Source organism: Bombus pascuorum, chromosome 6 (genome assembly GCF_905332965.1).
Source record: "Bombus pascuorum chromosome 6, iyBomPasc1.1, whole genome shotgun sequence".
Classification (NCBI taxonomy): Eukaryota; Metazoa; Arthropoda; class Insecta; order Hymenoptera; family Apidae; genus Bombus; species Bombus pascuorum.
The window spans coordinates 14,105,502-14,119,552 of record NC_083493.1 but is presented as its reverse complement, the minus strand read 5'-3'; the positions used below and the strand labels follow the sequence as shown (position 1 = coordinate 14,119,552).

General features: G+C 40.1%; 1 protein-coding gene across 9 annotated transcripts in view; it reads left to right on the top strand.

The window, feature by feature from the left end:
• The window catches only part of LOC132907678 (transient receptor potential-gamma protein), a 102,617-nt gene that overhangs the window by 10,624 nt on the left and 77,942 nt on the right, over positions 1 to 14,051 (top strand). For 3 of the 9 annotated variants that reach the window (XM_060961012.1, XM_060961010.1, XM_060961011.1), the window contains exon 2: positions 10,495 to 10,548. The exons of the other annotated variants lie outside the window; for them this stretch is intronic. The gene's annotated coding sequence lies outside the window, so the exon portion shown is untranslated. The remainder of the gene's footprint in view (positions 1 to 10,494; positions 10,549 to 14,051) is intronic. 9 annotated transcript variants of the gene reach the window in all.

Here is a 14,051-nt window from a genome sequence, read left to right as displayed (position 1 = left end):
ATCTTGCAAGGGTCATAGATTTTTACAATATTTGCAACAGTTTCTTATTTCTTCTCGGCTTCTGAAGTATTCTTTGCTTTATTCCAACGCTCAATACAATACGTTTCCTCTTTGATGTTTTAGGATGTGAGATATTAACATAATATCATAACGGAACAGGCAAAATACGAGATCGTAGGATACTCGAGTAAGAAATATCGTTTAGTTGCTAGAACGTTCGGTTGGGGGAAAGTTTACGTACTGGACATTCTATTATATTATAGAACTGCATAAAATTGTGTATCATAATTGCCGAAATAAAAGTAAAGGAACACTAAGGTTACACTTAGAATTCATATTAAAATAGTTTTAGATTTGTTTAATAAACGATTCCCAGGATCTTCGCCGATATACATTTGCACGTGTCTCAGCACTTTGTCTCACCATCTTGCATACCACACTACCAACGGAACAGTTACATTTATCTGTTTTCGAGACGCCGCGCACACACATACTTCCACACACTCATATTCACATACGTGTGTCACTACCACGCGGCTAATCTGGTCTAGCACACAAAATTACACATATCTCGATATGAACTATTCTCGATAAAATCGTATGTGTCATTAAGAATGAACTGTACGATGTAACGTGACGCGTGACGCCTTCCGATCTTGTCACGAGTGACGCGAAACTTTCTATGGAATCCATTAACGCGGCGAAAGATGCAATTACGTTTGCGCGCGGAGCAACCCTAAGAGTAACCGCGATCTCGCCTATTTCATTTTATTAAGCTCGTCGCGCGTGTTCGTCCCCCCTCAAATTCTTGATTCATATTTAACGGCGATATTAGTCATTTGCAAGTTCAAAGAACCGTGCCGCCTGTTCCGATATCTACAGAGTGTTTCAGAAAGTTGCAAGAAATTATAAATAAGCAAACAAAAAGCTTTAATAAACATAGGTATCTGTATTCATACTCGAGCATCTTGTAACTCTATAACTAACGATATTTAACCCACGTTCGTCGAGACCTTTTTGTTTGTTTCGATGAATATTCGGCGCTGCTGATGTTTAGCACCAATTACCAGAAACAGTTTGTATTCTCTTAATTAGTTACACAATAACTGTGTAGCAACGACAGTTTCAATGAATTTAACGAGTTAGTAACGCAGAATTGTCCCACGTTGCAAACAAACTTCCTCAACTTCACTTTGGATACGCACGAGTTTGAAGGAAGAACTTGGATCAAGCGAAGTTAAATGTTGCAACAATCTAAACAACATCGCGAATCCTTTCTATCCTCTCGTTTGCCATCGAATCCCAAACTTTAGCAGTTAGCGAACCGTAGAACGAGTTTCGGAAAAGAAGCCAAGTTATTTTTACTCGAAATAATGAAATTCGCTGGAAGAGAAAGTTTCTTTGAAGTGTCTCGATTTTAGTCGAGGCTGAATTACGACGATTCGATATTCAACTCGACCAACCACCCATTCAACGAAAGGGTAATAAGGTAATCGCTGTAATCGAACGAATTCCCTTTCTGTTTACCTTCTCCGTGTCGAATGTTTGAGGATGCGGAGGAATCTCGCGAGGAGTCGGCAGAGCTGGCGAGTAGCTAAACGTCGACGCCCCAGAGCGACGCCATCCTCATTGATTCCACTCCAACCATTTCACAGCCCTCTCGCCGCCCTTCCTTCAGCTCGTGTCCTTAACTGGCTTCGTTGCCCGCGACCTGCTCCTTCGTCAGCCGCGGGAATCCTTTAACATCGCTGTAATGCGTTTTGAATTGGATCGATGGGCCGGGGAACTTTTCCGGCTGTTTGACCGAACTTTCTCAATTTTCATGAAACTCTGTCCTCCGTTTAAGTCCGCGTTCCCCCGTGGAAATTCAAAGTCGACGATCAAATCGCGTACGCATGGATGAGAGAGACGAGATAGAGATGATTCTGAATTAAAGTCGAGCAAACCGAACGATTCGAATTTCGTCGTGGATGAATCGTAGGAATGACACAGTCGTGTTCGAGCATCGAAAAAAAAAAAAATAAATAAAAGACTATTATCATGCTTCGTTCTATTGGTCGCGTTACTTTAAAATCAGTCTCTGGCGAATCATCCAATTTGCATTTGTCGTTATATCGAGGTTCGTTCTCTGATTCTAGTCACGTGTTACCACGTGCCGACGAAATTTCAAAAGGAACATTTTCATTGACACGGCGGTCTTCTGTCAGAAGGAAGACTTCGAGAATTGTCAAGGCGATGAATAATAAAGGAACGGGCGGAGTTACGAGCGGGATATTTGTAAAATAAAAGGCCGGCGATATTCGGGTGACTGTAATTACCTTTGACTCTACCAAATAACGGGGTCTGCTACAGACAGCGGTGCAGGCATAATTGCATTGCATTGGCAAAGGGATATTATATGCAAACCAGAACTGGAGATGTAGTATCGGAAAAGACGAAAAGAGTTCTCGTTTCATTTTGAGAAATTTAATTCGAGTTTCATATATATGAAGACGAGACATCGTTAAATAATAAGTCGTTCCTCTATAAAATACGAAAAGTCCAACTTATTTCTTTCTCTTGTGATCTTCCTATAGAATTAAGTATAGTTATATTAATTATAGTTATATAAATACATCGAAACAAACGAGTAGACTTTATGAGCAAGACAATACAAGCTTTTACGAAACATTTCGTTAAAGAGCGGTACGTCGACCACTCGAAATAGAATGCTGTAATTAAATAGTTTTCTCTCGTTAAAGGACTGCTCCTATCTATCGGTTGTTACCAGAGACGCAAATAATATAACGTTCGTTGCAATTATCGGTCTTCGTTTTTCGCACCGTTGTCGCTGAGTGGGAAGCGTATGCAACGCGTATCACACTTATCTAATAATCAAAGATAAATGGCCATCGCGACGCATTCTGTAAACGAGAATCAGCAGCGAACATTAAAGCAGTCGGTGGCTCACGCTGACTTTAAAGCTCGACTTCCTAGTAGCAGTTACTCATTCCGCGAGCTTCATCTCGAACTTCGTCGCTGAATTACCGATTCAGCGTGGGATCGACCAATGTTCGGTCGCGTGAACCGGGATAATCTCGGTGGGAATTCCGGACAACCGAATTCAAAGCGATTTAGAGCTTAAAGTATTTAATCTGACAGGTGACGAGCGTTTGAAATTTCCGTGAAATCAACGACGACGCACCGTGTTGATTCCTAGCTGATTCATGAATATCTTTTCCCCATGTTTTTTCGAAACATCGCCATCGACTGCAATTCAGTGGCACGCAACAAAACTTGTTGCTCTGGAATCAGTCCAGCCAGACAACCGCAATTACTCTTTCAATCGATCACGCGTTCCGCCGCGGACAGGCCGCACCGAATACACTTTGAACACGACGATCGATGATTTCAACGCGATCCACGAGCTCTCGGAATTTAAACGACCGCGCAACCGTCCCGGAAACACGGTCCACCGATCTTCGGAAAAAGCGAAGCTGTCACTGACGAACGAAAAATAAATAGCTTCTCGAATTTCTCGGGGTCAAGGTTTACGCAGAGATCGATTTTCCCACCGGTTGTACCATATTAAAATGAGAAATTCGTACATAGTAGAATCGCCATGATACGAATTGTACAATGATAATTGGGCGATAATACAGTTTGCATAAGAGAATTTTTTATAATAATATGATATAACGAGAAGCATTTAGCACTTGGATTAATCTAATATTTATGACAAAATGAAATGAAATAAATGCGTATCTCATAGCTTATAATATTCATTTTTAGATTTGTTTTGCTTTACTAATAAGTATGATTTTAATAGTCTCGTAACAGTGTTGAGAAAATTTCAAAATATTTCCTATAGTACGCATAATGTATTCATAAAAGCTTTCTACGTACGTTCGAATGCTTTCCTGCATTTGCATACCGTGTTCTAATAGGAAGTATGCTGTTGAGACAATAAAACGTCCAGATAACGGCTGCTTCGGTGAAGAAGATTCTACTGTATTCAAAAATTTTCTCCTAAATTCGCAGCAGTTCGATACGTGACACGATATATCGTAATTTGTGGCCAAATATTTTGCAATTTCAAGTCAGCTGGAGATATTTAAATATCCTATCGACCTTCCATTGCAAATCTCCCTGAAATTTACACGCGCCAATATGAACCACGATTTATCCTTATTCTCGTGCCAGCAGTGCAGAAAGCACCATTTCCGGTTGCACGCGTCGCTCGTTTGTTACCCGAAGATTTTCAGCAAGTCTTTTCCCATTTTATTTTTCAACTTACTCAAACGCACACGCTTCTTCGTTTCCGTTTGACACCGACAAAAACGATACTCAGATGTTCGTTCAGCGTTCGTCAGAGTTTTGTTACATTGCCCGTTTGAAAATCTCTACGTGCTAACAGATATAGGAAATGAAAATCCTGCATTAGTTTCTGTCTGCGGTATACTCGAAGAATCGGATAAATGCGCGCACGTATTGCGTGCGTGTATTTATGGATGTGCCAGGATAGCACCAGGGGGTCTCACGAGCGTGGAACAAGGGAACCAAAGATTCGAAGAAGCGGAATACGTCTTCGTGAAACATGGAATCTTGTTTGTTCGGAATTCTAGAAAATATACGTAGCCATGTCTTATCAGTAATGTAAATAGAAAATTCAGTCATAGACCGTGCAGCGACGGCCCAGAGTATCGAAAACTATTCGTGGAATGTTTGAAAATGAGTACGCATTCCGGCTTTTTCCTCCGACCTTCGGCTCCGATAATGAGAAGATCAAGAGTCGTAGTTTAATCAATGCAAACCGTACGATTTTAATCACGCCTGGTATCGTTCTGGGTGGGAAGTTTGTCTACAGGGTGTCCCGTATACCTAACCCGTAGTATTACGTATATTCTACGTAGATTCTACATATAGAAATAAGTTGAAAATATAGGGTAACATTTTGTTTTCGTAAGTGGTATTTCGTTTCCGAGAAAATTAAATTTGGGAATTTATGAGTCACGCATGTGCCAAGGTAATCCTTAATTAAATGAAAAAAGACTATTCTACATTTTTGGATTATTTTTTTGCGTAGAATCACATATGGGTAGATAGGGAAATACGTAATATTGTCAACGCTTTTCATTCGCAAGGTGAGGATACAAATACCTTGTGCATGTTTTCTCCAAGTTTATTCTTCTGTTTCGTTATCGATCGTCCTGATCTCGACCATTAATTAAACGAAGTTTGGACGAACAGAATGAAGAATTCCTTTAACAAAGTTTCCTGCGGTTCTTTTGCTAGAAACGACTCTTTTATCAAGCAGCCAAGTGTACGTCTTAATCTAGGCACTCTGGCTGTATCTCTGCTGGTTTTATGAAAATAAAATTTAATATCGGTGCCCGTGTAAACACAGTTTCAAGTCCCGCTGACACTCTATGAAACATGCTGGTAATAATCCTTGTACGGGACCTCCTGCCGCGCCTTCTTGTCTACGACGACATTGTAATCAGTCATTTAATATCCACCAGGGAGAACCTAATTTCTGGGAGTCGTGATGAAAGATCTTGCGCCGCGGTGTTGTCGATTGATAGAGGGAGCCTTTCTCGATTCTATCGGATTAAAAGAGAATTTTCTCGTTGTACTTCTACCTCCTACCAATTTTATACGAGCGATAAAACCAGCGGCAGAAATTTGATCGAGAAATTCGGAGTATTCCTCGTGTTTCAAAACGTTCCACTTGATTGACAGAGATCGAATAGAGAGAATCGTTAAAATGTTATTAAAAGAATCGCGTTGATAGACGTTCTAATTACACGTTATTATATCTGCCGAGAAGATTTAACGTTGACGTTTGAAAAGCAGTAAATTTGACTTAATGTAAATAAAACGGACGTTCGCGTGTAATATTATATTTAACGTTGAATCACACGAGTTCTTTCTTCGGATAAGTCACTCTTTCTCTCTCTCTCTCTTTTCCCATCTCTATTTTCCACGGTGATATACTGTACGAATAAACGTTGACTATAGGACGTTGCATAGTGTCGTCACGTTTGCACGAATTAATTAAACAGCTACTTGCAATTGCGCAATTATCGACAGAGCTGCAATCGATCAGGGAAATGAGTCGTCAGCGTCGAAAGACGGGAATATACGTCGCATCCGTGTCCGTTTGATTCGTTTCGTGGCGCCGGACGGATCGATTTTTCAATGAGATTGTCCCTCGTGAATTCGTAAACATTTGTAAAAGCAATAATTCCGATAGATCGTGCTCGTGTTTCATCTAAATGTCAAGCTACGTAGAAATTGGATACTTGTTCCCTTTTCTTCGTTATTTTGTAAACTTTCGTCGCCTTATTAGTCGCGCTCGTTTCCTCTATTGCAATCGTATTCTTAGCACCGAGCAAAAAACAACGAGCTCGATCGATTGGTTCTCGATGTTCTTATTCTTTGCGAAAATCGCAAGAACTTGGCTGTTTCTTGGGCAAACTATGGCGCCGGCTAACAACAAGACATCGAGCGGTCTGCTTTTTACGATTGTCACCTTTTGCACTAGAGAGCCAGGGGATTAGAACAACGTTTCACTCAGGCTGTATCGGCTATTTCTATCTGGATACTTCGCAAACAGTAATACACTTAAACGTTTCTTGAAACAAGTCGCCTGGGTATACAGGACGATTGGAGTCTTGGTACACAGAACTCGTTAAATCCACGTGTCACACGTATCTACTTCCCTTTTCTCAATTTTCCTCTATTTCTATGGCAATTGTACGCGATCTTGCGCAGTAATTACGGTTTCTCGAATTCTTGGTTACCGAGGAAAATTAAGCTTAAGCCTGTTCACTCTGTTTCATGATATTTCGATACCGCGAAGATTCGTCTAAAATTTTCGATATCTTATGAAATATCGATTATCGAGATAATACAGAATAGCTTCTTTTATTATCCCGAGCTATTTAGAATCACAAGTAGATTTTATATCCTGTACGATCTGAAATTCATTCGATCATCTACCTGAAGATATTGTCGCGGATCACGCGTTTCTGTGTACGTACCAACAAAGCTTGTATCCTTCCAATAACACTCGCTACAACAGTGCGTTTTATTGGCTAGCACAAATGTTTGTCGTAAAGTGGAACTTCTCTCGGACACAGTCGACCAATTTTCTTCGCGAAACCAACGAGACCTTAAGGGTAACTTATGGGAAAATCCTCTAATGGAATGGCATCGCAACATAGCGCCATCTCCGCTAACAAAACAGCCTCGTTCATCTCTGTTAGATACACAAGAGTTAGGTGCACGATAAAAATATTTTGATACACGCAGCATGTATCTAGTTTCTATGTATACATACACATTATTATCTCTCTAGCTGATAAAAATGCGACAAAGTTTTTCATAAACGTTGTTTCACTTAATGAAGAGTTTAATGAAAGAAGGTTATTTAAGAAAGGATTAATTATGGGAATTTCAATATCAACTTATTTCTTACATATTCTACAACGTGTAGAATGAGATACATGACATGTTTCCATAATAATTTGTCTTATAATAATATTATCTTTGTGCAAAGGTGTTCATCGACAAGTAAAGTCAGGCAAAGTAGGTGGAGTATCTTTTTCGTCTACGCAATGTGCCTGAACTCCGTACATATTTTTATCCGATAAATTATTGCTCGAGTATACATTTCCACACTAAGCACACGCCGAAATACATAATGCGGTAATAATATAATGGAATCTTGATTATCTAAATTAATCATGGCACATAATCAATCATAGTCAATACATAGTCGCATAATCAAATAACTGTATTTCGTGTGAGAGATCCTGAACATCTCTGATCGTGAACTACCTTAGAAATGCCGATATTGAACGAGAAGGAACACTTTAGAATAAAAATGTAATAATTTCTATTCTGTTTTTCAAAGAGATTTAATTAATCGAGATTTAGGGATAAACGATGATCATTCCGTGCTCGATATTCTAATAATTGACATTCCACTGCGATATAAATCTGCTTTAACAAATTACATCGACATTGAAATCTCTATAAATAATAGGCTGGAAGGAAATCCAGAAATTCTTTATTTATCGTAGCCATTCTGTTAATATTTGAAACGTTCTAGCTCTCAGACGATACTTTGTTTAAACGATCTCGGATTACAAACGCTTCAATGAAACACTGTTTTTGAGACGAGTAGCTTTTCTTCAAGTTCGTCACGCTCTCAATAATGAATCTTACGAGCTCATAGCGACGCACAGTTCTTCGAGTGTTTCTCCACCTCGAATGCCTGCACCAACGTATATACAAGCGTTAAGCTCGGTTTCCTTTCTACCTTTCCTTTGTTCTGCTTTACGTTTAAGTGCTCATATTAATATATCTCTATAACCTGAATTTTCTTGGAAACGGAGAAACTGGTTGGTTATTCCAACAAAGTTGTTCTATGTGGTTAGGTACACCTTGCAAAATTTTGGATTTCGTCAGTAAATTTCACTAAAGTAAAATATAGATTATTCGAAGTGTTCTACGTACGTTGTATATCAACGCGCTGTTCCAAGCTAAAATTATAAATCGTAATCTTTCACTTTTATGAATTTACGATGGTTGCTATAGTTCCTGGGACTTGAATCATTTCTTGTAAAATACACGAACGGAAGCTAGTAATTTTACAAAAATACTTGATTCCTCAGTGTTTCTTAGTCGCCGATATTTTTAATGTTCATCGTTGAAAATTACAATCTTTCCTCTCTCTAACAATGATATATGCATTACTCCATTCCATATGTAAAATTCTATTTTTAAAAAATACCTACATTGTCTTCAAAATTTTCTTCAATTTTACTACGGACCTTACGAATGATCTAATATCTTAGTCGTAGTTGTAAATTAGAATTTTTGTTCGTAGTTTACGGTAACAGAAAGAAATCACGACACGTTGTTGAATCGACATCGCTAATTTCGTAGACGTTGCAGAAACATAATGGCTGATTTGAGGGAGTTGGTGAAGGCGTTGAGGAGAACCGTTGAATGAAACACGAGAGCTTCACGTGGGCGCTCGTGAGTTCAACAACAGCTGCGGACCATCCAGCAGCGTGTACATTGGTTCAGCCCTCGGTGGCTGAAATTGTTCAGCACGAAATTACCGAGCTCCGTTTCGTCGTTGGAACTTCCTGTTGCGGTGTAACGCCGCTATTTCCACCGAGTTTTGTTTGGCGTAGAAAAATTTGGTCCAGAAAAGTCGCGTGAAGCTTGTCACGATCCGATTTCTATCTTAATCGTAGATTACCACGTTCGAATGCAGGACAAATTTGATTCTTTGAAAAAAAATATACAGTCGTTTCTTTCTTATCTTTCTTCCCTTTACGTCGATAAGAAATTAGGCACAGTATTTTCCTTAATTACAGTACAATATTTTGTCGATTATCATTGTTGCTTCGTTTCCTCCTATTTTCTTTATTTCCTCAAGAAATTAGGAAGATTTATTGGAATACGCCGACATATCGTCATAAAAGACACAGACATATTTTGATCTGTGTGTGAATAGTTTAGTCTGAAAAATTATTGAGAACACACCGTAGAAAGTACGTCAGCTTAATCACAAGAACGTTATAATTCTATTTAGTTTTCACTTCCTAAAATTAAGACAATAAATACGCTGAATAATTAAATAGCTTAGCTAAAGAACACGAAGCGTTCCGTTTCTTTTTGTACACTGGCGCGCTTCTTCCCATCGCTTAATCTTTTAAACAATTAGGGAGGAAACTCCAGCGGGATTGTTTCGCTTAAGTACGATGTTTTGCCGATTATCATTCCTCGTTAAAGGGATGATCAGGGAATTCGTGTATGGCTAGATGGAAACTCAATGGTGTTCTCGATAGTTTAGGTTATCCGGTTGGTCATAGGGCAATAGTTGGGTTGAACCTCCGAGTTGTCTAGTTCGTGATCCGAGAATACAAGCCGCTCGTAAAGTTCCTTTGGTATCCCGCTAGCAGTTTCAAAGCCTTCGGCTTATACCAAGTGCCCAGCAAAGCGTAAGATATAATCATGAATCGACGAGAAGAAATGAAATGCAGCTGCATCCATTTTCCTGCCCTTTGCTCCTTGATTCGCTACTTTATCTTCGTTGTATTGGTAAACGTAAAAATTTCATTTACGAACAACGAAGATGGGTCTGGTGGTTAAAAGAACGATCGAACGAAAAGGAACTTTTGTGCTCCTTCTCGCGTCCTGATACTCCTCGTTTGTCTTTGCCATAATGAATCCTTGAAAGCAGCGTAAAGCAAACAGAAAAGAATAAAACGAGTGTACAATACGGAATCGCGAAGCTGTTATTGTGTCGGTTACTTTAATTCCATCGGTGGATAAAAGTTTGAAAATAAAGAGTCTAGAAATAATGTCGACTTCGAAATTGGATATGCTGCAGCACGCGGCACGCTGCGTATCCTATCGCCTCGACTGCATTCCCTTAATTACTCGCGCGGACGGTGTACTAATTAACAGAAACGCCGTTCTCTGTTCTAGGTGAGACGAGGACGTGAGGGCTGATCCGATGAATGGGGCTCAGCTCTGACACAGGTATTGTCTAGAAATAATTTCGAAAGGCAGCTTTCCTCGTGGAGAGGTAGCGAGCCAATTTGTATATCGTGATTACAGCTTAAACTCGGTTCCTGGATATTAGATTCTTACATCGATATCCTTTCGTGCATCTATTTCGTCGTAGTGTGGAAAGTCGATGCAATTACGCTAGGCAATATAGGTCACCACTCTCGAAACACATGTCACTTTTCCATTCGTTTCGTCTCCCTCGACGATGATATATTATCACGCGAGGGACACTTGATTTTTAAATTTATATTCTTTATTCTACAATTCTACAATTATCGAACATAATGCTCGTACCATTTAGGCGACACACCATTTTCTCAAACTTCTGCCGTATGTTGCGTGTAGGTTGCTGTGTAAAAAATAATCGTGCCCGACAACTCAACATTTTTATTCAGGGTGTCTTGCTGTTGCACGTTAGCCGATCGCTACGCGATTCACTGGATCGAATTATACGTTAACAACAACGTTACATTTACATAGCCACGTACACATCCGTTAATGAGTGTTGGGACACGTGTTGATTTCATACGAAGCGTGTCAATCGATCTAAATTATGAAGAAACCAATTGATCGATCAAAATTTTATTTCCATGCAAAGTTATGATTTAATACGTGCGCATAGCAGGAATTTGTCAAAGCTATTCCCAAGCATTATAGCAACGAAGTAACCATTTAACAATTATGCGTCGATCCCATGGTTTCCCGATTCTATGCAAATCCTGTTGAACAGAATTTACGTGAATTCGATCCATGGAATCGAACGTTTTTGTAAATAATCACGATGCCGTGCATCATAATTCATCGTATTCGTCGGAGTTGTCGCGGCCACGACAGATCAAGTCAATCTTGATGGAATTTCCTCGAAGATTCACGGATCGTGAAACAGTTAGAAACGGTGGACGCGGAATTCAAAGAGATTCCATCGGAGATTGCGACAGAGGCATACGTATCGAGTTTTGGTTTACGAACTAGTGGCACTAGCCAGTATTATTCTCTCCTACTTGAATACAATGCTCCGCACAACAGGGGTGAGAAACGTATTGGACAGTGGGAAGAAATATCAAATTATAGATGACACGTAGCTCTTGCCAAGTGGAACGAAAGTCAGGTTCATCGAATCGATCAAATACATATGTATATGCATACATATGTATGAAGCAACGCGGTCGTTTGAAGTGATCCAAATCGTAATCATATTTCACCTTAATTCCATCGCGTCGCAGCTTTTCGAAATGTTTGTAAATTCAATCGATTTCCGTAATATAACGTTTTTAATGCGGCTTATTCATAACCCTTTGACGATACGTTACTACACGTTCTCTTTGATCAGTTGGAATTTCCAATTCCTTTAATCCTATCGGGGTGAAAAACAAATAGACTGTAACAAAAACGTTCTATTTGCATTATTCCGGAAAAACGAGATGCGAGTCGAAAGGAAAGAAGGCCAGGTACGTTTGGTCCAAATCACTGCGAACGGTTCTAGCGTAAAACACCGAATAGAGGGATGGCGAGGGGATGGCGGGATTTGAATCTAATTTGCGATATATGTATAAGGGTGGTAACGAGAATCTCCGTAAAAAGCGTGGCTCGATGCCTCTTTTTCCGAACGACGTCGTAAGAAGTGCACTTGGGCCGTTTTTTATTAATGCGGAAGCAGCCTCAGACCCGAGGCGTCCCTAAAATCTCTTTAAATACACCAGCCTCGGGTTGGAAATATCTCGGGTTGGCATCTCTAAAACACGCTCTTGTAGCTGGATGCCGTGACCGAGCGTGTACTTTGAAAAATTAAAAGACCGAAAGTTTGCGGTCGTTGCCGTAACTTTCGTATCGTATTGTCGTTTACATTAAACGGACTCGAGCTTCTGGCATATCTCGAGCACTTCGTCGCATTTACAACACCGTCGAAAGAAGAGTCTTTCCCCGTCGCACCTTCTCGATTGTCTTAGAAAATAAAAGAGTAGCGGAGAAAGCTTTTTACCTATGACGCTCCCTTTCTTCCTTCAGCTTCCTGTGTTCCCTCCGTCTCACGTTTTCCGTTCTCCTCGTTGTTTTCATCCTTTTGCCTCGGCTCTTTCTTCTTTCGTCGCGAAAAGCAAAGGCGTTATACACGCGCGATACTCGAAGGAGTTACAGGGAGAAAAGGGTCTGGATGGAACAGAAAGAGAAGCACGAAGCAAAAAAAGCTGGAAAGGACGGGGGTACGTGGCTTATCTTGAACTCGACACGCTGAAAGCGTTTCTGCTGCTTTTACTGCGCCGCTAGACAAAGTTGAGTGGCAGTAACGTAGTACGTGCTATGGGCTTTCTCCCTTCCCGCGTTTCCTTCCAACCTTTCGGAAGACGCGACGATTCGAACTCACCGCTGAATACGAGCCTAATTGGAATTGAAAGCCTCGTCCGTGATCCCGTCTTGTAGTGGCATGCGTAACGAGCGTTCTTCCTCGATGAACTGCCGCATTGATCGATACGTACGAAACGCACTATATGATCGGGTTTCTCGTATGCAAGGATACGTGTGATCGATCCATCAATAGCGCGGAGGAGCAAGAGTACCACAATGATAAAAATATTGGATTGCCGTTAGTTTTTCATTCGTATTAATCCCTTGGTACCGATACGAACTTCGTATCTCTTCTGATTTATGCGTTTATGTGCGTCGTATGATACGTTTTTTAATTCAACAGTGTAGAATTTAAATATTAAAAATATTATGTTATATTAAAAATATATCTATTCTATATTATCACTTCATCGGAAATTTTATAAAAATAGGCCACCCATTTTACGTAACGTTCTTGTATTTCGATTTAAGATCGTTTATTAAGAGAATCGCTACAACCGAGACAGTACTCGATATCAATATCGATAAAAATAAGATGTACTTTTACGTGACCGATGCATGGTAAAGCGATAGCACGAAGAAGATGTATTTTCAAGCGATTGGCGCGTAATATATTCGCAGAGAAAGAGCTTGTCACTGTTCTATTATGTGAAAATTGTTACCCGAAAGTTTGCCACTTTGTAAGAGTCTCGCAGTCGCTGACATGGAGGGAGTTAGATATAAAATAAAGTAGTAAAATCTTTCTTTGACGGTAATATGATAATGATGGATCTCGAGCTTTCAATGATACTCTCGACTCTTCAACGTTCCCCAGAAGACCTCAGTCGTATACAATCTTAAAGATTTCACACGCACGACACACATTCTTGCCACGTGCAACCAAATGCCCACGTGCAACTAAATCCCCACGTGCATCCTCTCAATCGTTTCTTATTTTAGCATAACTCACCATACACTAGCATAAATCGTTCCATCGTTAGTCATCTCGCACGAATTCTCAGCCTCTCGTAATTACGGATTGAAACATTTCTTACATAAGCGTTGTCGATACCTTCGCAGGGAAGGAGGCCTACTTTTCTCAACAATAAGCGTGATAAGCGTGACAAGCCGATTAATTACGCAAGGACCACGTT